This window comes from Lampetra planeri, chromosome 7, assembly GCF_965212315.1.
Source record: "Lampetra planeri chromosome 7, kcLamPlan1.2.h2, whole genome shotgun sequence".
In the NCBI taxonomy this organism is placed as follows: domain Eukaryota; kingdom Metazoa; phylum Chordata; class Hyperoartia; order Petromyzontiformes; family Petromyzontidae; genus Lampetra; species Lampetra planeri.
Window position 1 is genome coordinate 2,363,715 of NC_136113.1, and position 25,157 is coordinate 2,388,871.

The 25,157-nt window shown below is 50.7% G+C and overlaps 1 protein-coding gene across 1 annotated transcript in view; it reads left to right on the forward strand.

The window, feature by feature from the left end:
• The first annotated feature begins 19,980 nt into the window (after positions 1-19,980).
• The window catches only part of ESRRG (estrogen related receptor gamma), a 138,729-nt gene continuing 133,552 nt past the window's right edge, over positions 19,981-25,157 (forward strand). The window contains exons 1-2 of the mRNA XM_078595942.1: positions 19,981-20,250; positions 20,703-20,830. The gene's annotated coding sequence lies outside the window, so the exon portion shown is untranslated. The remainder of the gene's footprint in view (positions 20,251-20,702; positions 20,831-25,157) is intronic.

A 25,157-nucleotide genomic window follows, 5' to 3' on the forward strand; every position in this document is an offset into this window, starting at 1 on the left:
ACGGGTTATATTAATTTCTCTTGCGGGGAGGCATTGCGCCTTTTCAATGCGAGGAGCCGAGGCCACAGCGATCGATGGCTCGAGGTCGCGCGTGTGCGCCCACGTCCTCCTGCCTGTGCGCCCACGTCCTCCTGCCTGTGCGCATCGCGAGCCTCCAACGCTCAGGGCACCCTCGGTTGGAATTATTATTTCGAGCGAGTTCCATCTCCTGGTGCGTGTTCACCTGCTGCGTAAACCTCGCTCCAAAATGAAGCAGCAGCAGCAGCAGAAGCAGCAGCAGCAGAAGCAGCAGCAGCAGCAGAAGCAGCAGCAGCAGAAGCATCAGAAGCAGCAGCAGCAGCAGCAGAAGCAGCAGCAGCAGAAGCAGCAGCAGCAGCAGAAGCAGCAGCAGCAGCAGAAGCAGCAGCAGCAGCAGAAGCAGCAGCAGCAGAAGCAGCAGCAGCAGCAGAAGCAGCAGCAGAAGCAGCAGCAGCAGAAGCAGCAGCAGCAGAAGCAGCAGCAGCAGAAGCAGCAGCAGCAGAAGCAGCAGAAGCAGCAGCAGCAGCAGCAGAAGCAGCAGCAGAAGCAGCAGCAGCAGCAGAAGCAGCAGCAGCAGAAGCAGCAGCAGCAGCAGCAGAAGCAGCAGCAGAAGCAGCAGCAGCAGCAGCAGCAGCAGAAGCAGCAGCAGCAGCAGAAGCAGCAGCAGCAGCAGCAGAAGCAGCAGCAGCAGCAGAAGCAGCAGAAGCAGCAGCAGCAGCAGCAGAAGCAGCAGCAGAAGCAGCAGCAGCAGCAGAAGCAGCAGCAGCAGAAGCAGCAGCAGCAGCAGCAGAAGCAGCAGCAGAAGCAGCAGCAGCAGCAGCAGCAGCAGAAGCAGCAGCAGCAGCAGCAGAAGCAGCAGCAGCAGCAGCAGAAGCAGCAGCAGCAGCAGCAGAAGCAGCAGCAGAAGCAGCAGCAGCAGCAGAAGCAGCAGCAGCAGAAGCAGCAGCAACACACCAAAAAAACCACAACGGACGAAACTTCCCCGCGTTAATGATTACGCGTTACCTGCAGGGTGTTTGGTCAAAGGCAAAGCGATTTCGTGCCGAAAGTAATCAAACGCGCGCGAAATTAGCATTCCCGCCGAAAGCGTCGTTTGGTGTTGTGTTTGGCGAGTTGAAGAGGCTCCGTCGAGCGAGTGCCCCTCCGCCTTTGTATCATTAAACACTTCCATTAGTTGCATTAAGTTATCCAAGAGGGAGCGTCCATTTCATGTCAAACCCACTTCAAACAATCCATTTAGCTGTGGTCTTCAAATCCAATGAACATCAATGCAATCAGCTTCTCGACAGCAGGCAATGGGGTATTTCATTTATCGGGGAGGGTTTACACGGGGGACGGGAATGCCGTATTTATTTCACACTTATCTCCAAAGAAACCAAATTCCTTTCTTTATTTTTCCTTCTCTCTCTCCGACCCCCAACTACATCTTTTCCCGTCGTATCGGCTCGTTTGAGGACCCTCGTCACGTTGTTGCATCACTCACCAGCAGCCCCCGCTTTCAATTCAGATTAGGAGAAATTTATTACTGCCATGTTAATAGGCTGTTAACCGGGAGGAGCGGAAAGTAACAGTTCATTAGCCGAAATCTGATACGGCCTCAGTTAATTTCCTCCATAACAGTCGAAAACCGGCACTCAATCGGGGTAGTTTGCATGCTTAATTAAGCGAGCCCCCTTTTTTTTTAGCTACCCACCAACATCTGTGCTGCTGTTAATGAGATGAAAGATGTTTGATTGCTCTGATGCGAAATTAGTTTGAGGCGCACGCCAAAAGCGCGGCGATACCCACGGTGAGAGCGGGGAGGAGTGGGGGAGAGCGTGATGGGAGAGAGCGGGGAGAGAGTGATGGGAGAGTGGGGAGAGAGTGATGGGAGAGCGGGGAGGAGTGGGGGAGAGCGTGATGGGAGAGAGTGATGAGAGAGTGGGGAGAGAGTGATGGGAGAGAGTGATGGGAGAGAGTGATGGGAGAGAGTGATGGGAGAGTGGGGAGAGAGTGGGGAGAGAGTGATGGGAGAGAGTGATGGGAGAGAGTGATGGGAGAGTGGGGAGAGAGTGGGGAGAGAGTGATGGGAGAGAGTGATGGGAGAGAGTGATGGGAGAGCGGGGAGGAGTGGGGGAGAGCGTGATGGGAGAGAGCGGGGAGAGAGTGGGGAGAGAGTGATGGGAGAGAGTGATGGGAGAGTGGGGAGAGCGTGATGGGAGAGCGGGGAGGAGTGGGGGAGAGCGTGATGGGAGAGAGTGATGAGAGAGTGGGGAGAGAGTGATGGGAGAGAGTGATGGGAGAGAGTGATGGGAGAGTGGGGAGAGAGTGATGGGAGAGCGGGGAGGAGTGGGGGAGAGCGTGATGGGAGAGAGTGATGAGAGAGTGGGGAGAGAGTGATGGGAGAGAGTGATGGGAGAGAGTGATGGGAGAGAGTGATGGGAGAGTGGGGAGAGAGTGGGGAGAGAGTGATGGGAGAGAATGATGGGAGAGAGTGATGGGAGAGAGTGATGGGAGAGTGGGGAGAGAGTGGGGAGAGAGTGATGGGAGAGAGTGATGGGAGAGAGTGATGGGAGAGCGGGGAGGAGTGGGGGAGAGCGTGATGGGAGAGAGCGGGGAGAGAGTGGGGAGAGAGTGATGGGAGAGAGTGATGGGAGAGAGTGATGGGAGAGTGGGGAGAGCGTGATGGGAGAGTGGGGAGAGAGTGGGGAGAGAGTGATCGGAGAGAGTGATGGGAGAGAGTGATAGGAGAGAGTGATGGGAGAGTGGGGAGAGCGTGATGGGAGAGTGGGGAGAGCGTGATGGGAGAGAATGATGGGAGAGTGGGGAGAGCGTGATGGGAGAGAGTGATGGGAGAGTGGGGAGAGCGTGATGGGAGAGTGGGGGGAGAGTGGGGAGAGAGTGATGGGAGAGTGGGGACATCGTGATGGGACAGCGTGATGGGAGAGGGCGTGATGGGAGAGAGCGTGATGGGAAAGTGGTCGGGGAGCGTGATGGGGGAGAGCGGGGGGAGAGGGCCGCCACCTCCATTAATCAGGCCCCGTTTGTTTTTTTGTTTCGAGGGAGTGCGGATGAACCTCGCGCCCCCCCCCCCACGTGTTGTGCGTAGCACCCTGAGGTTGGAGGGGGGGGCTCCCCGTTAATGGCTGTCTTTATCGGGCTGCAACGGCTTGTGTTTTCTCCTTCCCAGCTTGTGAAAATTCCACGCAGCTGTGAGGGTTTAAAAAGGCCTCATTATGAAGAACATTTCGAGAGAGTGAAGAGGAAAAAAAATAAGAGCGGCGCATGAATTGCTCGTTGATTTTGTGCGGTGACGCAGCATGGCAGAGCTCAGCATCCTTCGCCGCCACCACCTCGAGGTGGAGGTCGCAGGAGGCCTTGGCTGGTGGAGTGGGGTGAACTGCCCAACACTCACCCGCACCACCTTTCCACTAACTCCACCACACTGCCGACCACTCACCCATGCTGCGTGCCACCGGCTCGACCACTGCGCTAATCACTCGACTCCACCGCCTGACAATAACCCACTTATCGCCAATTATTACTCACCCACACACCCTGACCACCTACTCACCCACAGTCCCTACCCACTCACTCACCCACAACTCCTGCCCACCCACTCACCCACAACTCCTGCCCACACACTCACCGACAACTCCTGCCCAACCACTCACCCACAACTCCTGCCCACTCACTCACCCACAACTCCTGCCTACACACTCACCCACAACTCCTGCCCACTCACTCACCCACAACTCCTGCCCACTCACTCACCCACAACTCCTGCCCACCCACTCACCCACAACTCCTGCCCACCCACTCACCCACAACTCCTGCCCACCCACTCACCCACAACTCCTGCCCACCCACTCACCCACAACTCCTGCCCACTCACTCACCCACAACTCCTGCCCACTCACTCACCCACAACTCCTGCCCACCCACTCACCCACAGCCCCTTCCCATTCACTCACCCACAACTCCTGCCCACTCACTCACCCACAACTCTTGCCCACCCACTCACCCACAACTCTTGCCCACCCACTCACCCACAACTTCTGCCCACCCACTCACCCACAACTCCTGCCCACCCACTCACCCACAACTCCTGCCCACCCACTCACCCACAACTCCTGCCCACCCACTCACTCACAACTCCTGCCCACCCACTCACCCACAACTCCTGCCCACCCACTCACCCACAACTCCTGCCCACCCACACCTCCTGCCCACCCACTGACCCACACCTCCTGCCCACCCACTCACTCACAACTCCTGCCCACCCACTCACCCACAACTCCTGCCCACTCACTCACCCACAACTCCTGCCCACCCACTCACTCACAACTCCTGCCCACCCACTCACCCACAACTCCTGCCCACCCACTCACCCACAACTCCTGCCCACTCACTCACCCACACCTCCTGCCCACCCACTCACCCACAACTCCTGCCCACACACTCACCCACAACTCCTGCCCACCCACTCACTCACAACTCCTGCCCACTCACTCACCCACAACTCCTGCCCACCCACTCACCCACAACTCCTGCCCAACCACTCACCCACAACTCCTGCCCACCCACTCACCCACAACTCCTGCCCACTCACTCACCCACAACTCCTGCCCACCCACTCACCCACAACTCCTGCCCACCCACTCACCCACAACTCCTGCCCACTCACTCACCCACAACTCCTGCCCACCCACTAACCCACAGCCCCTGCCCACCCACTCACCCACAACTCCTGCCCACTCACTCACCCACAACTCCTGCCCACCCACTCACCCACAACTCCTGCCCACCCACTCACCCACAACTCCTGCCCACTCACTCACCCACAACTCCTGCCCACTCACTCACCCACAACTCCTGCCCACTCACTCACCCACAACTCCTGCCCACTCACTCACCCACAACTCCTGCCCACCCACTCACCCACAACTCCTGCCCACTCACTCACCCACAACTCCTGCCCTCACACTCACCCACAACCCCTGCCCACCCACTCACCCACAACTCCTGCCCACTCACTCACCCACAACTCCTGCCCACCCACTCACCCACAACTCCTGCCCACTCACTCACCCACAACTCCTGCCCACTCACTCACCCACAACTCCTGCCCACTCACTCACCCACAACTCCTGCCCACCCACTAACCCACAGCCCCTGCCCACTCACTCACCCACAACTCCTGCCCACTCACTCACCCACAACTCCTGCCCACCCACTCACCCACAACTCCTGCCCACCCACTCACCCACAACTCCTGCCCACCCACAACTCCTGCCCACCCACTCACCCACAGCCCCTGCTCACCCACTTACCCACAACTCCTGCCCACCCACTCACCCACAACTCCTGCCCACCCACTCACCCACAACTCCTGCCCACCCACAACTCCTAACCACCCACTCACCCACAGCCCCTGCTCACCCACTTACCCACAACTCCTGCCCACCCACAACTCCTGCCCACCCACTCACCCACCAACTGACACCATCTCACTCCAAATTACTCCTCACCCACATTGTCTGCCACTAATACATCGCCTTATGTACGTATGTGATAGGTTGATTGTTTTACATCAAAAGTGCGTGTTGCACCTGAGATAATTTGAAAGTTGCATGAAGGTAGAACTGGGAGTGATTTTCGACGACTGGGGACTGCACGAATGAACAATTAGAAACGTCTGCCAAACGAGTGAAAGGGGTAGTTCAGTGAAGAAAAAAACCCGCCGAATATTTTGCTTTGCAATAAGAGATTGAATTAAAAGCATTTCGCGTTCCTTGAACTGCGAACTAAGACGGTTTGAAGGCACGGCGAGCAAGGCACTATCTCACGCTCGTCCAGAGTGCTGTGCGGGGCTCACCGGAGTCTACTTTATTCCCTCCACATCATCAAAGCCAATCAATTTGCACTTCGCTTGCTATTCTCCGTTTTCCCCTCGGTTGCTTCTCAACTGTTCGCTGTAAACTCAGAAGGTCTTGTCGCTGTTGAGTTGTCAAGTCACCGATTTCGCTTGTGACGTTTCCGCGCATTCGTCTAACAACTTGCGGCACACACAGCCCACCACGTGGTGTCTAACTCGCGTTGACGATCGCGAAGTATGCGCAGATGCGACGGGTGTTCGCGTACACCAAAACGCAGCGTCGTTCGCAAACCGCGACTCGGTCGACGACGCTGCGTCCCTCAACCAAAGGTGCCATCGCGCGGCGCGCGCACGCGCTTGAACACCGCACTCGAGGTACTCTCACGGGTGTCCGGCCTGCACGATTGGCTACGCGGATCGGCTGTTGCCCACCACAGAAGGGCACGTCTCCGACGGGGGACTCCGTCTCGACGCTGTCCTTCGTGGACGTCGCGCGGAGCGCAGAGGCGTCTCTCACGCGCCGCCGTGGCAACGACGACTTCGGTCGGGAGCATTACGAACAGAGGTCTTTCATGACCAAGATCTGTCGTTTTATCCCTCCCCCTCCCCCCCAGCGATGCGGATCACCGTAGGTGCGGGTGGCACAAGAACGCTCAGGTGAAAGTGGAAATGAAACATTAACTTAATGGGGGGGAGGAGGGGGGCACTTCAATATTCCGCACATTTTCGGCTGAGTTAATTACACCTAAGTGTCATTTGTCGCCCGTGTGTGTGTGTGGAGACACGGCGAACTACGCGGGGGGACATGGGCCGTTGGCTTTAGTGCGCTATTCTGTGATGCTAATTCATCGGCTGCGCGGAATGGATAGGGCGACGGCGGCATGGCACTAAACTGCTGTCACAGGTGCCGCGCTGGAGACGCCATAACAAACGAGCAGGACCTCAGCTGTGTGCAGCAGCTCGCGACATCGTACTTTTCTCCTTGAATGCAAATCAGGCCTCTGGTGTTTCTGCCACCGTTTGATGCCTGTAAATCACTGAAACTCCCATAAAGCAGCCTCCTCCTCCTCCTCCTCCCCCCACCCACCCCACTCTCCCTCGCCTCGTCACACCTCGCCTCCAAATGCGACAACACTCACATCACCCACCCTCGCATCACCGTACTGCCATCGGCAACCTCCATCTCCACTCTCCCATCTCTATTCTACATCAACACTCTCCCATTGCCACCGTCCGTCACCAACTCTTGTGTCACTACGCTCGAATCACCACTCTCCTTGACCACACTTCTTCATCATCGTCATTGTCATCTTCATCATCACAACTCTCCAATTACCACCTTTCATCATCACTTTCTCATCGCCAACTCTGCTCTCACTGTACTCTCGTAACCATTACCCTCTAACTAATCTCACCATCACCAGCAGACATCGCGGCTCTCCCAACGACCACTCTCCCATCCCCTCTCTCCCATCACTACTCTCCATCATCGCCGCACATGCCGTGGTGCACTGGGCCCCGTGAGGCCGCTTGAGACTCGATTAGGGAGGGCGATTCGGTGGCGCTATCAAGTGCCACCAGCGTTGACTCTCGATGCGGAATCCGCAAAGCAAACCCTGACCCCCTTCCCCCACTCCCCACGGTGAAAAGTGAGCAACTCACCTTCACAAACAACATCTCGAAAAACCGCGTTTTGTTCGTGCAACCAGAGCGAGCATCACGTCGCTTTCTTTGCAGCTGCTTGTTGCATTTGCGCAAAAAGAAGCGAAGTGACGTTTGCTTTTATTTATTTCAGACTCATCCGGAGCACGATCTTTTTTTTTCTTACTCGTACCTCCCTCGTCTCATTTTCGCTGAAGCAAAAATCCAGAGGAGTTTTTTTTAAGTGACAGAGAATTCCCTCCGTGTGTGTTGTGGCGCCGCATGCGGTTGTATGCTCGGCACATCGTGGCATTACAATGCCCTGTCATTTGCTGGCAAAAGTGCTCGATTGTGCTGCATCGTGGCTTCTATTTACCGCACGACAGTATGACCCCTTGAATCGCTCAGCCCTGATAAACATTCAGACCTTTTTTTTTTGCTTTCGTTCTGATGAATGAATCTGGCAGGAGGGGGAATTGTAGTCGTTTTACTCTGACTTGAAATAACCTTAAATGGCTGGCTGCAATATGTCATGTGCTGCATTTTTGGAAGGTAATTGAGTTTGAAGGAATGAAATGCTTTGGATAATGAAAAAGCTGTATCATGCCTCCTTTTTTTTAGTGTAACGTTAAGATTTAGCTGCGCTAAGCAACTAGTACAAACATTAGTTTTTTTTTTCCTCTGGCATGCAGATATTAAAGTGTTTCCTCTTTGCAGTTTGTCGCAGTTGGCGATCTTTCACCTGTTGTATTTTTTTGCCATTTAAATTCAAGCGAACATTGGTCATGTCATATGACTTGAAAATCGGCAGAGTGCGGAAAGGCGGCGGGGCCACGCGGCGCGGCCGCGCACGGGAATGGCCGCATTAGCGCGAGACCAGCTCGCACTGGTCGGTCCACCACTGCTCGTGGCGTGAAATGACCAACCCGTGACTCAAACTCTCAACAAAAAAAAAACCTAAAAAAAATCTCACTTTCCACTCTCCCCCCCCTCTCTCTCCCTCTCTCTCTCTCAACTGCATTCATAAAGTTTTTGCGAACGACCAAAGATTATTTAGAACTTGGCAAAGTTCAGGATCGTCTCATTAACGTGTTCACAGGCCGTGCAAGTTGCATGTTTTTAAACAGAATGCATCGCCAGGACCGCTCTGGCACGCTGCGTGTTCGTTCCAGCTCAGGATGCGACGAATAAAAGTTGTAGTGTTCTTTGTGGGCCTTCAGTTCGTCAATCTAAATTAATTAAACATAGCTTGTCATTTTCGATTCTCTCGCGCAAGGCACCGAACTAAGTGATCTCTGTAATCACGCAGCCTCACCATCGTGGCCAATTACGCTCTCGTAGCGGCCGCATACGAGGAGGTACAGCAGAGGCTTCTTCCACAAGCCAAACCCGTTACCTGCGCACAGGCAGGAACAGTCAGCAACAGACAAATGACACCGCAAATCTTGCTGCTAGGAACTGTGGGTGATTTCCCGTCTGACAGTTATATCTCTAACATCTGCACAGAAACATGGGCATTGTTTACGTGTGCACCTTTCACTGCAAAATAGACGCCTCAACTCCGCTGCTCGTTTGCTAGCCCACTTGCTTCTTTCTCCCTTAGAATTTTTTTGCTTTGGCGAGAACCAGTGACAGCAGTCAATGCATCGTGAAAAATGTGATCACTCCGAGCTACACCGCATGACTGCGTTGAAAGTTTTCCCCGTAAAATTGCTTGATCACACCAACCTCAAAGTTTCTCACCTGTTTGAAAAATTGCATTTTGACACAAAAGGTACGAGGCAGACTGCGTGGGAGGCAGCTGCCCCCGTGCTGCCCCACATTGCCCTATGCTGCCTCCTCCACCGCCTCGGCAAAGAACACAGAGTCCAAGCGGTGAAAACAGAAGCGCGGTGGCTGTCAAACGACCCTGGTTCGCTCGTTGTGGTGCCTCTTGATCCTCTCGAAGTGGTTAGATTTTTGTTAGAAATCCATATCTTTCTCTGGGTGAGTAAAGAGTGTTTAATTTTAAAGGATGGAGTAATTTGCGTTATTGACACTGCCGCCGGTCACTTGAGGTTCGGGTAATCAATGCCGCACCAACACGCGATAATTACGCCGGCGGCATGAGGGTCCCGGCAGCCTGAGCCTCGCAGGGGCCCAGACTCCGTTAGCGATGATCCTGCATCCACGCAGGCGAAGCATGTAATCTCCAACTCCTGACGAAATGTAATCTGCAGCTCCTGACGAAATCTAATCTCCAGTTCCTGACGAAATGTAATCTCCAACTCCTGACGAAATGTAATCTCCAGCTCCTGACGAAATGTAATCTCCAACTCCTGACGAAATCTAATCTCCAGTTCCTGACGAAATGTAATCTCCAACTCCTGACGAAATGTAATCTCCAACTCCTGACGAAATGTAATCTCCAGCTCCTGACGAAATGTAATCTCCAACTCCTGACGAAATGTAATCTCCAGCTCCTGACGAAATGTAATCTCCAACTCCTGACGAAATCTAATCTCCAGTTCCTGACGAAATGTAATCTCCAACTCCTGACGAAATGTAATCTCCAACTCCTGACGAAATGTAATCTCCAGCTCCTGACGAAATGTAATCTCCAACTCCTGACGAAATGTAATCTCCAGCTCCTGACGAAATGTAATCTCCAACTCCTGACGAAATCTAATCTCCAGTTCCTGACGAAATGTAATCTCCAACTCCTGACGAAATCTAATCTCCAGTTCCTGACGAAATCTAATCTCCAGTTCCTGACGAAATGCAATCTCCAGCTCCTGATGAAATGTAATCTACAGCACCTGACGAAATGTAATCTCCAGCTCCTGATGAAATATAATCTCCAGTTCCTGACGAAATGTAATCTGCAGTTCCTGACGAAATGTAATCTCCAGTTCCTGACGAAATGTAATCTCCAGTTCCTGACGAAATGTAATCTCCAGTTCCTGACGAAATGTAATCTCCAGTTCCTGACGAAATGTAATCTCCAGTTCCTGACGAAATGTAATCTCCAGTTCCTGACGAAATGTAATCTCCAGCTCCTGACGAAATGTAATCTCCAGTTCCTGACGAAATGTAATCTCCAGCTCCTGACGAAATGTAATCTCCAGTTCCTGACGAAATGTAATCTCCAGTTCCTGACGAAATGTTATCTCCAGTTCCTGACGAAATGTAATCTCCAGTTCCTGACGAAATGTAATCTCCAGTTCCTGACGAAATGTAATCTCCAGTTCCTGACGAAATGTAATCTCCAGTTCCTGACGAAATGTAATCTCCAGTTCCTGACGAAATGTAATCTCCAGCTCCTGACGAAATGTAATCTCCAGTTCCTGACGAAATGTAATCTCCAGCTCCTGACGAAATGTAATCTCCAGTTCCTGACGAAATGTAATCTCCAGTTCCTGACGAAATGTAATCTTCAGCTCCTGACGAAATGTAATCTCCAGCTCCTGACGAAATGTAATCTCCAACTCCTGACGAAATGTAATTTCCACCACCTGACGAAATGCAATCTTCAGCTCCTGACGAAATGTAATCTCCACCTCCTGACGGAATGTAATCTCCAGCTCCTGACAAAATGTAATCTCCAGCTGCTGACGAAATGTAATCTTCAGCTCCTGATGAAATGTAATCTCCAATTCCTGACGAAATGTAATTTCCACCACCTGACAAAATGTAATCTCCAGCTCGGGACAAAATGTAATCTCCAACTCCTGACGAAATGTAATCTTCAACTCCTGACGAAATGTAATCTCCAGATCCTGACGAAATGTAATCTTCAACTCCTGACGAAATGTAATCTCCAGCTCCTGACGAAATGTAATCTTCAGCACCTGACGAAATCTGATCTCCAGAATGTTGCCAAGTCCATTACTTATGAGAGTCACAGATTTCACAGCATTTGCGCATGGTACATTGTTTGTTTTGAATAGTGTGGGATGTTGTTCTTGTTTCTCTAAGGCATCTTGAATGAAGCTGGGAAGTCACGTTCATGTCATGTCTGCAGTGTCAATGATCTCTCTTTATTTCCATCAATATTCACTGCATTTTTTTCTCTCACCTCAGAGAACAAAAGTGGCAAACGTTTTTAAAATGAAAACTCATCGGTGCAGTTGATTGTCCCAGATAATTCCTCTTCCACGCAGTCACCCTGCCACGTGTTGTCACTTGATTCACCTGAACTTGGCTCTCGGATCCTCAGCCATGCCACCGAATCTTGAGACTCTTCGCAACTCAAAATGTGTTCTTATTGGAATGCAGAAGATCGCATCGTCATAATGCCATCCCTGTGGTAGAGTTACTCACAGGTATAAACACAAAATTGCCAACTGTGAAAGCTTATATATTGTATATTCCCTCCTGAGTAAGCTACATTTTAGCATATGTAGTTAAACGCCGTAAAGATGCCAGGTTTTGACAAGGTAGCTTTTCTAATGTTCGTAATATGACATAAAAAAAGCTCCATCGAGCCTTCCTTTCGCTCCTTGAGCATCAAACTGTCTTGCGTGATAAATAACGGAAGCAGATCAGCATTCGAAATGTCCTTTCGTTCATTAAATTAATACAATACTAACCAGTTGGCTATACAGTACATAATGTAAAGTAATCTCATGAAAAAAATAATTCATCGAATTATTTACAGTGTAATTGTTAAATATTTGTGACATTTTATTGAGGCAATTAAGGAAATGAACAGCAAAAAAAAATCTATCCCTGGAAGAGGTCGGCTAATCAACAAAACGAGATAAGGAATCACTGTGAATAATATCAGCATCACTCTGTGGATACGCACGGTGGTCACGCGTAGCCGGGAAACAATTGTCAAACTCATGACATTTTAATGCGGATTTGGTCCATTTCAAGTTGATCAGACCCGAATTGGCGTGTGCCAGGTCCGAATTGGTTGACGTGTGTGCAGCGGTCCTTTGGTCTTTACTTCTGTTTGACTGCGAGGCTGGAATTCCGCAGGCACGCATCTGCAACTGCTTTGGAAACGAAGCCCCTCTCTGTAGCAATGCGAACATGATGACCCCCCCCCCCTCCCGAGTGATGTCACACCAGGTCAGCGGCGATTAAAAACGAACGCATTTTAGCTGAGAAAAATAGTGGCGCACGAAAAATAAGGCGCGTTGATAACGACCAGGACTGAGTAACATTGACACCAACGATTTCGATGATAAGCGCGCGAAGAGGCCCTCATTGTTGTGGTCACATCGGTGATGTCCGTGGGCGGGGTGATCGCCTCGGGTCCCAGCGGGTCTGCCTTGCGCCACGCGGCCCCGTAGAGCATCGAATCGTAGTCGACGCCAACCAAATGCGTCAGACTGGGCGATTGAAGGGCAACGAGAGAGAATGTACACGTGCAATAACCACCGCCGCATCGCTTGCACATCCACGCACACATCAAAACGACCAACACCGAAAGTTGTTTTGATATATTTAGTTCAGCGCATGCTGTGCCCGTCATTAAATTCAAATTTAATTTGTTTAGTGTTCAAGACAGCTTTCAGGTTTTGTTGTGTTTTTTTTTTACCGTGCCCATTATTGATATGTACTGCACGCTGTAGATTATTACGCACAGACGTGCTTCAGCAAGTTTCCATAGACACACCGGGCATTTCTGATTTCTCGTGTTTATTGTGTTCAGCGAGAAGGCGTTCTGTTTGCATAATACGATCTCTATGCATGTCTTCAAATACAAACCGTGGCAAACCCATCTGCCGACATGAAGCGATAGTCAGTCTATCGGGTCAGCGTGGCAGCTGCCCTCATTTCTACCGCGACAAGATAACCCATTTCAAACATGGCCCCAGTTAGAATAGGGTTACGGCCTGAACAATTCTGCGTAAGATATTTTCGAGAGCGTTTTAGTGCCCGCCGCGTCATCGTGCGCTCGGCTCTGTCTTTAAAGTCAACAGAATTCGCGAAGAAGCCACGGCACTGTCCGTGTATCGGCGGCATTTCTCGCATCTGCTAAAGCGGCGCCAGGGTGAAAATATAGTTGACCGTTTACAAAAATCTTCCAAAACGTTTCGAGGTGTCTTACAAAATGCAGTAGCCTCATTTTTCGAGTGGCAGTGTGTTTTTTTTTATACACGTCAATGATTACATTATGAAGATAGACATTCAAATTGAAACTTTATTTCAGCGCTCCGTGAAGCCGTTGCCTCTTAATCCGCAAACAAATATTCTCGCTCGGCATCCAAACACAGCCCCCGTGGCATATGCAACACAGTGGCGCCTGGCACAGGGTCGATTGGGACCCGCAATGTCCACTCAGAATGGCTCATTTCCTCCCAAGCCTCTCGTGCCGATCGAGGGCTATGCGCCTCTCGAGCCTTACACCGTCAACAGCTCCTCCGCACTCAACGCCGAGCAGCAGGACAGGCGATGGCGACTCTCGGTCCAGCATTCTGTGTACATCGACCGACACGGCCGCTTCTGTGGTGGCTCGTGTGGCCACATCGTTCCGAGTCACGTGAGCACCCTGCCACAGGGAGCGACGTCCCGGACGGTTTTCGAGGGAGATGCTGCTTCTTGCACGGCAGGTCCCGTTCCCACACGACCTCTTGACAGCAGCTGAATGGCTGTACCACAGAATGGGGTGATACGGTCGGAGTCAGCTGTGGTTTCCACTGAGTGAAACTGCGCAGTGTTTACGGGTTTGGTGGAGGGTCTCTCCTGGGCTCCTTACGATTTGTTCCTTCGCTGGTGGTGTCCAGGAGTCTCTCTACTTTGTAGTGGTGGCGTCCCTCATGGGCCCAGGGAACATATTACACCTGAGCCATAGGTGATATTTGGATGTGATAACCACGGAAAATGTTATGACACTGATTCTCTTTTATTGCCCATATAAAGAAATTGGTTTCAGTAAAGCTTAGCCTCCTCAGCTGGTGCCGCTTGCTTCTCTGGCCCATGGATGACCACTGCAGCACACAGTAAAGTAGAATAAATGGCTCTGTGTGGAACGAAAACACTGAGTGCTGAAATTGCCCCTGCATCATTAGAACATATTTTTGTTGAAATTTTCCATGGGATTTAGTGCTAAAACAATGAAGCCATTTAGCCTCATAAGTCTTTGTGAAGGCTTCCTTAATAAATGCATCTTTTGATAAATATGCCAGTCATGGATGTCTAGTTACAGCTTGTTGCCCAAATAAATGAAGGTATGTTGTGGTTAAAGTTTAATAAACTTTCCATCAGCCGAGCCACAACATCCTGACATGAACTCATATTGGCTGTCCACAGGTGCGTTTTCATCACGTGCCCTTTAAGCATTGGATTACGTTTGGAATATTAATTTTGCTTAACATAACAAAAACAAATAAAAAAATATATTTTGTCAAAAGGAAAGGAATGTCTCTGTGTGCAGGGTAACAGAGTCCGGGTGGCTGAGTGAATGTCGGCTTCCGCGTGGCAGACGGGGCATGAGGAGCACGGTGCAGGAACATGCTGTCATACATCTGCCCATCTGTTTTAAATGAGAAAATATTTGATCAAGCCTGTGGACGACCGACCCTTGGCTGTTGTTCCCCTCAAGAGAAGAAAAGATCTTTGTTGGGTCACTTCATGGAAATAAATACTTTTAAAAACCTCGGCCAACGTGCTTTGGAGCAGAGTTTCCTATTGATAGTCTCGCAAGGAGATGAGAGGTCTCCCTTGGGCCTCTGCAAGTGGAGACATTACCTTCGGCCCGTGCTACCCAGATGCCACCAAAGAGTCTCTCACGAGCGTTACCTGAACATGATCTATCGAGCCTTTGCTTGAAGAGTTCTCCAAAAGTTTTTTTTTTAGATGCTGCATTCTTGTGTCAAGTGTGGTGGAAACACCTCGGGATGTTTGAGAATCAATCTTTTATAAAGTGAGCTTTATGCCTTCCCCCAAGGCACTGCTACAATCCTGAAGAAGTGGATTTTCTAAAGTTGGAAGCCTAGCCTTGGGCACATCTCATGTCATTGCTTTTATCTTTCCGCAGATTGTGTGTTGATCTGTTGTTTTCCACCAAAGCTGACAAATCCACCGGCTAACTATGCGTTCGGAGTAAAATTGAATGATGACAAAAAGTATGACGGCATTACCATTCCGACGGACAATGATTGTGAATGAAAGCAGAAGAGTGGGGGGAGGGGAGGGAGTAAGGGAGAGAACACCTCGCGTGGCAGCAGCAGAGCCTGCACAAATTCTCCGAGTATTCCGGATAATGTGATGGACATTTTAATGTTTATGAAGGAGCGAGTGTGCGGCGGGGGGGGGGGCGTAATTAATGTGCTGTGGCGCTGCAGGCGTGAGGGTGGCGGCCGGCGCGATGTGCTGGCTCGCGATGCCACCGTGCCCAAGAGCGCTGGAGCGTCGGCCTTCGAAAGTCTGGCCGCGCCGCACAATCAATATCCCAGCCTTGACAGAGCGTAAAATGGAAGCCGCTTTGCACGCTAATCCTTTCTGTCTCTCCTCTTCCCGTTTGACCGAAATGAGAATGTTGCTCAAGAATTATGGCTGGACACAAATGCGAAGCATCATTTGCATGAACTGCACGGGCAGACTTTGTCAAAACTAATTTTGCACAATGCGCCGTTGTGACTTAACAACTGGTTGCGCGGTTGTTCTAAGCGCAGTCTTTTTCATTCGGCGGGCAAGGGATGGACAGGAGAGACGCATGCCTGGATGGCTTTAGTCACTGACAGGGCACCACGGGAATGCCCATAAAAAATGCAACGTCTCTTTTGGCTTTTGAGGTCCTGCAATCTATGGTAAACAGATTTTTTTTTAACCGTCTAACAAAAGAACACAAAAGCCCTAGCTGGGACTCTGCACATTCTGGCCAGAAATAAGCACTCAGTGAGGACACCGAAGTGCCAGATGAGACAGCATGTGCAACAGTGCAAACGAGATTTGGCTCAAGACGTGACCCAAGCTGTTGCCAATCCAGTCCAATTCAGTTCCTTGCCACCCTCATCAGCGGTATTGGCTGCTGTGGCTGAAGAGCCCAAGTGCTCTGTGTTTCTGGCATCTTGAGTCTCACCCTTCAATGCCGGTACAAACTTGCGCGCACGGTCCCTTTAGAGCGCCAACCTCTCCACGATCGTGTCCCATATTTGCAATCGGTGAGGACGTGGGTATTATAAATACCCCTGGTGGAATTCCAGCCGGGTTGCTGGCTGGCCGTGGTAAAACATTACGGGGGGAATCAACTACGGCCATCTGGCATTGGCTTCTCCTATCAAGGGGTCCATTGGAAATGGTGCCGAAGAACTGAAAGCTCTGACAACGGAGCATGGCTTCTCGGTGGCTGCACCTTGCTTCTAACAATAGCCATCGCTCGCAGGCTGGAAATTAAACCACGAGCACACGACGATAATGATTAACTTTCGAAAGTTGGGTGCAATGCAAAAACCCAATTTATTTCTTCAACCAGAGTGTGAAGAAAGCAAGCTGAGCTTAGTTACATTCGTGCATGCAGTTCATATGCATGTCTGTTTCCCTTATTTTATGGGATCTGGCCCCATGAAGGTTGTTTCATAAACCTGATGCAAATGCTGTCATGGGCTGCTAGATTGTATGTCATATCTCCGGAGCTCCTGTTCAGAGCGGCCAAGCACAACATCACACATTTATATGGTTGGAAGAACAAGAAAATCACTGGATCTCATAAAATACTACCTCCTGTCAGTGAAAGACCTTGAGGGAGAAATGAAAGAACAATGATATTTATTTCATACTATGTCATTATTATACTTTTTTTATTCAAAATGAAACAATGTCTTTTTTTCTACTCTTGTTAATTTTTTTCAACAGAATTCCAGTTTCCAAAGTTAGACATTTCATCTACGCTGTCATATCAGACGGCCAACTCATTTGCATTTTATTAGTTTTAGGAATTGCAAAACGATGCACTACCGGTTAGAGATGCACATTGTATCTAACAAACCAGCACACTTCTTTTTAAAACAATGAGGTGGAACGACTGAAATATTAATATCTGCCTCAAACGATTATTATTGCTCATAATTCAATAGAAACATTGAAGATTGCTGTGTAGAGATTTTAATTTAGTTCACTTAAGTAAAAAATAATGACTTTATGCATTTGCTGAATTTATAACTTTATGAACCCATTAATTTTTAATATAGGGCAGGTTATTTTTTCAATTACTTTAATGCTTTTCAATTCTGCCTTTGTTACGCGAATTCAAAATCCCACCCAGCATCAGGATTATACAAAAAAATTAACAAACTCACACGAGCAATGTGCAATTGTGCCATGCGCCTTTAATAAAGACGTTCCCGGGAGCTCGCGATACGTTTCAAATCCGTTGTCACAGCGTGGACGGTGTTACAAAAATATCCAGCATGGAGCTTTGTGGCTTCTCTCTCTCTCTGTTGTGTGTGGGTGAGCTTGTGGGATTGGTGCGACGCAGGTGAAGTCATCGACTTGCAGGTCGCTCTCGCACACGAGGCGTATCACGACTTCTCAGCTGGTTCAACAAAATGAACTTCAACTCGGAGTGAACATTGGCCTCACCAGCTTGGGGTGACATTCTTATTCATCATATGAGACCGTAATTGTCCTAATTTTGTAATGATTAATCATAAGTGAATTTCAATTGAGTTAAGTTCACTTGTTCTAACTGAATAGTTGCAGTTATTGGAATGTGACTGGGTTTAAACCGAGGTTGTTTTTTTCCCATTTTAGTTTTGTTTTTCAGCATGTGCAGGGTAGGACAGGCCTAGGCCAGGTAGCAATCGGATTTACAGGAGAAAGGACTCCTGCAATCACTGCATTAACTACCTTGGCATGGTCTCAGGTGTGTTCCTTGGAAAACCAGGGCTGGCACCACCAAGTGGAGTTGGGTTAATCTCCACATCACTGAATGGTCCCGCTATTGATCCTGTTTATTCACTTTGCTTAACAGGACGCAGTGTCCAGCGACACCCGGACGTTTGGAATGCCCTTGAAAGGGAACAGGGCAGCAGCAAGAACACATGCCGCCACGCGACTTTACCAACGAGTCCGTGATAAACTCGGGGACAGGCATAGCTAAATAGAACGTGGAGGCATTTAGCTCAATATTCAATAAGCAACGTGCACTGGCAAGTGACGGAATATCCAAGGGGGGCGACTCTTGGGCTCGTCGTTCACGCGCGGTGCTCTGACGCCTCGCGACGGATCGAGGGCCCCATGTGCGAAGAAGGGGGCTGTGTTCTACAGCAGAATGCCTCTCATTCACAAATCCTCTCGTGCCTGCACTGCCCACCCACTTCACCGCAGATAAGCGTTATGCTGGATATGTATCGCGCGCGCGCGCGTCTGTGTAGTGCGCGTGTGTAGTGCGCGTGTGTAGTGCACCTTTGACTCATGGTGGAGATGCGTCTTGGGTTAAGAGACAGGCTCTGCTGTGATTTTGCTCAAGCGGGGTCCCACCACCCCACCGGGGCCTGCGCAGGCCACCGGTGCCCACTCGTCGCCCCAGCAAGCTCCTCGTGACCAAAGTAAAGTGCGCGCAATAAAGCAGCCTTCACAGGCGAGGGAGGGGTCACATAAAACACGCAGATAGAGCCGGGCGAGCGTTGAAGTGGGGCAGTCCAGCTTTGTCTTTTCAAAGTGCCCATTGTTTTTGCCTTTATATCCACTTTATTTACATTTCATTACCAAAGTTACATATTTACACTTTACCGTGTTATGTTTGGATGCCATTAGCACGAAGGGATGCAGGGTAGCTGCTTCGTGCCGCCCTGGGCGTTCAATGTCCCTGGGGCTGGTGGGCTTGTGGTTGTAAGTTCTCGGTAACCAGAACTGGTACGCGGTGCCCCCCCTCCCCCCTCCTGCCCTGAGGGTGCTGCAAGGCTGGGAAGACCAGGCACACGCTGCCTCTCCCAAATGTGGATGGAGCATCAGGTGTGTGCGTGTGTGTTTGTGCTAGGTGTGTATGGGGAGCGGTAGTGCAGCGGTTAGCGCGCTGCGCTACGAACCCGGCGACTCGAGTTCAATTCCCGCTCACGGCCAACACCAGTGACAATGATCTGAACCGGCCTCCCCTAGGTCGACTTAGCCTCAAATGAGTACCTGGTGCAGTGTGTAAACATCATCACTGGTGAGACAAAGGCGGCCGAGCGTGATGCTGGCCACCCAACCCCCTCGTGCGCCGTCTTGGCCTTCACAGAGGTTCTCACCAACAGCACTTGTCCCAACAGTCTGTTGAGCCTACATAGCGGGGTGGGGGGGTCTTCATCTGGGTTGTGGGTGTGTCGGGGCGGGCTGGATCTGGGTGTGAACCGGGCTGACCTGGACAGAAGCAGCAGCAGCAGCTGCTGCCAGAACTCGCCCGCGGTCCCATCGCCGGGGGCCACAACCCGGGCCCCACTTGACCCGACCGCCGTTGGCTCAGGCCGCGTGCCTCTACGTGGTGGGCGGGGGGGTGGGAAACGCGTGAGAGCCCCCTCGGTAATCTAGCGAATTAAAGCAATAAAACAGAGAGAGAGAGAGAGCGCCCTTAAAGAGCCGCGCGCGGAGCACGTGCCGCCGACAGGACTTCTGATCACAGCGTGAGACGCACAGGAGACAACCCCCCACCTCGCCCTCGCCTCCCCCCCCCGTAGAGGAGGTGACCGACACCCGCGCGCGACCCCGTCTCTTCCTGCGCGTCTGTGATCGACCACCGCGAACCCGCCTGCGTTCACCCTCACCTGCAGCCAAGGTGGTCACAGCGCGAAGAGGCCGCGGCACCATCGCAACGAAAGACGGTAACGATTAATGGACGGCGTCACAATCGCAGTCGTCGTCGTCGTCATCGTCGACGCTGCACGAGTCGAACGCGTTTTGCGCTGTACAGGAAAGTGCCGATGGCACCGTGACTTGAACAGGTAGTGGGGGTTCAAATAGTTGAATTGCGATGCTGCGTGATGCGTCGTTGTGCCATGGTTTGCGAGTCGACACCTGTAGAAACCGCGTCGAGGTGGCGTTTTTGATGTCGCCTAGACTAGAGGACGAGACAATGTCGACGTTTAAGGCGCCTGGCCTTCGTGAGGACACACACGTACCACGCAAACGAAGCCCCCCCCCCCTCTCGACTGCGATCCCCTTAGGCCGCATTCGCGCCTCACCTGAGAGAGAACCCCGATGCTTGTGGTGCCGTAATCCAACGTTGGGTTCATTACCTTGCGGCGACCGCGCGTCTACCCGACCCGACGTGCAGGAGGGGACCGCGAGCACGCCGACGGTCACTTGACGTGTGAGCGCGTCGCCTGCTAGAGGAACGGGCTGATTGCGCGGCACAAGGGAGGCATCTTTGCGCGCCCGTAAGCTTGTCTGCGTGAGAGCCAGGTGAGGAGACGTGACCTGCACGATGGAGTGCGGGTGTGGACAGAGCCGTGGGGAGCGGTAGCGCTACGCTGCGCTACGAACCCGGCCACCCGAGTTCGATTCCCACTCCCGGCCAATATCAGCGACGATTATCTGAACTAGTCATGGGCCTCCCCTAGGTCGACTCAAATGAGTACCTGGTGTGGTGTGTAAACATCACCACTGGGGAGACAAAGGCGGCCGGCCATCATAGGTGCTCGCTAACAGCACTTGCCCCAACAGTCTGTTAAGGCTATATGGTGGATCTTTGCCTTTTGTCCATAGGTGGGTGCGGGGCAAGGGGCAAAATCCCACCGTATAAGGCCCTCGACGTCGAAGCGCGGGGCCCCCCAAAGTGCGGGGCCCGGGGCGGTTGCCCCGATTTTCCCGTACCCTAGGGACAGCTCTGGGGGTGTGTGTGTAGCGTTCAGCAAGGGGTTAAGGTTACTGATGGTCCTAACTTTAAGTGTGTGCGTGTGAAAATGTAATGATCATCCTCCCTCGGTGACTGAATCTCAACACAAGTCGCACTGTTAACGCCGCCATGTATTATTTCATTGTTATCTTACAGAACACAGAATTACTGCGCTAATTACGTGTGCGTAGGGCTGTTTGCATTGGCAACAGCAATCAGACACACACACACGCGTGTCTGTGTGCACGCGTGTTACACACCCATTCTTCAAATTATAAGCGTTATCAGTAGCCCGTCGCACATCTACCACGGGGTTAGATGTGGTGATACGAATTTAGTCGTGGTGAGGACACGGGGTTAGTAGTGGTGGAGACACGGGTTTAGTGGTGGTGGTGGTGACACGGGGTTAGTGGTGGTGGAGACACGGGTTTAGTGGTAGTGGGGATACGAGGTTAGTGGTGGTGACATTTGGTCTCTTGTTGATGACACGGGTCTAGTGTCAACACTGGCTTGGTGGTGTTAACACGAGTCTAGTTGTGGTGTTAACACGAGTCTAGTTGTGGTGTTAACACGAGTCTAGTGGTGGAGTTAACACGAGTCTAGTTGTGGTGTTAACACGAGTCTAGTTGTGGTGTTAACACGAGTCTAGTGGTGGTGTTAACACGAGTCTAGTTGTGGTGTTAACACGAGTCTAGTGGTGGTGTTAACACGAGTCTAGTTGTGGTGTTAACACGAGTCTAGTTGTGGTGTTAACACGAGTCTAGTGGTGGTGGTAACACGAGTCTAGCTGTGGTGTTAACACGAGTCTAGTGGTGGTGTTAACACGAGTCTAGTGGTGGTGTTAACACGAGTCTAGTGGTGGTGGTAACACGAGTCTAGCTGTGGTGTTAACACGAGTCTAGTGGTGGTGTTAGCACGAGTCTAGTGGTGGTGTTAACACGAGTCTAGCTGTGGTGTTAACACGAGTCTAGTGGTGGTGTTAACACGAGTCTAGTGGTGGAGTTAACACGAGTCTAGTGGTGGTGTTAACACGAGTCTAGTGGTGGTGTTAACACGAGTCTAGTGGTGGTGTTAACACGAGTCTGGTGTTAACACGAGTCTAGTGGTGGTGTTAACACGAGTCTAGTGGTGGAGTTAACATGAGTCTAGTGGTGGTGTTAACACGAGTCTAGTGGTGGTGTTAACACGAGCCTAGTTGTGGTGTTAACACGAGTCTAGTGGTGGTGTTAACACGAGTCTAGTGGTGGTGTTAACACGAGTCTAGTGGTGGTGTTAACACGAGTCTAGTGGTGGTGTTAACACGAGTCTAGTGGTGGTGTTAACCCGAGCCTAGTTGTGGTGTTAACACGAGTCTAGTGGTGGTGTTAACACGAGTCTAGTGGTGGTGTTAACACGAGTCTAGTGGTGGTGTTAACACGAGTCTAGTGGTGGTATTAACACGAGTCTAGTTGTGATGTTAACACGAGTCTAGTGGTGGTGTTAACACGAGTCTAGTGGTGGTGTTAACACGAGTCTAGGGGTGGTGTTAACACGAGTCTAGTGGTGGTGTTAACACGAGTCTAGTGGTGTTAACACGAGTCTAGTGGTGGTGTTAACACGAGTCTAGTTGTGGTGTTAACACGAGTCTAGTTGTGGTGTTAACACGAGTCTAGTGGTGGTGTTAACACGAGTCTAGTTGTGGTATTAACACGAGTCTAGTTGTGGTGTTAACACGAGTCTAGTGGTGGTGTTAACACGAGTCTAGTGGTGGTGTTAACACGAGTCTAGTGGTGTTAACACGAGTCTAGTGTTGGTGTTAACACGAGTCTAGTGGTGTTAACACGAGTCTAGTGGTGGTGTTAACACGAGTCTAGTGGTGGTGTTAACACGAGTCTAGTGGTGGTGTTAACACGAGTCTAGTGGTGTTAACACGAGTCTAGTGTTGGTGTTAACACGAGTCTAGTGGTGTTAACACGAGTCTAGTGGTGGTGTTAACACGAGTCTAGTGGTGGTGTTAACACGAGTCTAGTGGTGGTGTTAACACGAGTCTAGTGGTGTTAACACGAGTCTAGTGGTGGTGTTAACACGAGTCTAGTGGTGTTAACACGAGTCTAGTGGTGTTAACACGAGTCTAGTGGTGGTGTTAACACGAGTCTAGTGGTGGTGTTAACACGAGTCTAGTGGTGTTAACGCGAGTCTAGTTGTGGTGTTAACACGAGTCTAGTGGTGGTGTTAACACGAGTCTAGTGGTGGTGTTAACACGAGTCTAGTGGTGGTGTTAACACGAGTCTAGTGGTGTTAACACGAGTCTAGTAGTGGTGTTAACACGAGTCTAGTGGTGGTGTTAACACGAGTCTAGTTGTGATGTTAACACGAGTCTAGTTGTGGTGTTAACACGAGTCTAGTTGTGGTGTTAACACGAGTCTAGTTGTGGTGTTAACACGAGTCTAGTGGTGGTGTTAACACGAGTCTAGTGGTGTTAACACGAGTCTAGTGGTGGTGTTAACACGAGTCTAGTGGTGTTAACACGAGTCTAGTGGTGGTGTTAACACGAGTCTAGTGGTGGTGTTAACACGAGTCTAGTTGTGGTGTTAACACGAGTCTAGTGGTGGTGTTAACACGAGTCTAGTGGTGGTGTTAACACGAGTCTAGTGGTGGAGTTAACACGAGTCTAGTTGTGGTGTTAACACGAGTCTAGTGGTGGTGTTAACACGAGTGTAGTTGCGTTAACACGAGTCTAGTGGTGGTGTTAACACGAGTCTAGTGGTGGTGTTAACACGAGTCTAGTGGTGGAGTTAACACGAGTCTAGTGGTGGTGTTAGCACGAGTCTAGTTGTGATGTTAACACGAGTCTAGTTGTGGTGTTAACACGAGTCTAGTTGTGATGTTAACACGAGTCTAGTGGTGGTGTTAACACGAGTCTAGTTGTGGAGTTAACACGAGTCTAGTTGTGGTGTTAACACGAGTCTAGTGGTGGTGTTAACACGAGTCTAGTGGTGGAGTTAACACGAGTCTAGTGGTGGTGTTAACACGAGTCTAGTTGTGGTGTTAACACGAGTCTAGTGGTGGTGTTAACACGAGTCTAGTGGTGGAGTTAACACTAGTCTAGTGGTGGTGTTAACACGAGTCTAGTTGTGGTGTTAACACGAGTCTAGTGGTGGTGTTAACACGAGTCTAGTGGTGATGTTAACACGAGTCTAGTGGTGGTGTTAACACGAGTCTAGTGGTGGAGTTAACACGAGTCTAGTTGTGGTGTTAACACGAGTCTAGTGGTGGTGTTAACACGAGTCTAGTGGTGGTGTTAACACGAGTCTAGTGGTGGTGTTAACACGAGTCTAGTGGTGGTGTTAACACGAGCCTAGTTGTGGTGTTAACACGAGTCTAGTTGTGGTGTTAACACGAGTCTAGTGGTGGTGTTAACACGAGTCTAGTGGTGGAGTTAACACGAGTCTAGTTGTGGTGTTAACACGAGTCTAGTTGTGGTGTTAACACGAGTCTAGTGGTGGTGTTAACACGAGTCTAGTTGTGGTGTTAACACGAGTCTAGTGGTGGTGTTAACACGAGTCTAGTGGTGGTGTTAACACGAGTCTAGTGGTGGAGTTAACACGAGTCTAGTTGTGGTGTTAACACGAGTCTAGTTGTGGTGTGAACACGAGTCTAGTGGTGGTATTAACACGAGTCTAGTGGTGGTGTTAACACGAGTCTAGTTGTGGTGTTAACACGAGTCTAGTGGTGGTGTTAACACGAGTCTAGTTGTGATGTTAACACGAGTCTAGTTGTGGTGTTAACACGAGTCTACTGGTGGTGTTAACACGAGTCTAGTTGTGGTGTTAACACGAGTCTAGTAGTGGTGTTAACACGAGTCTAGTGGTGTTAACACGAGTCTAGTTGTGGTGTTCACACGAGTCTAGTGGT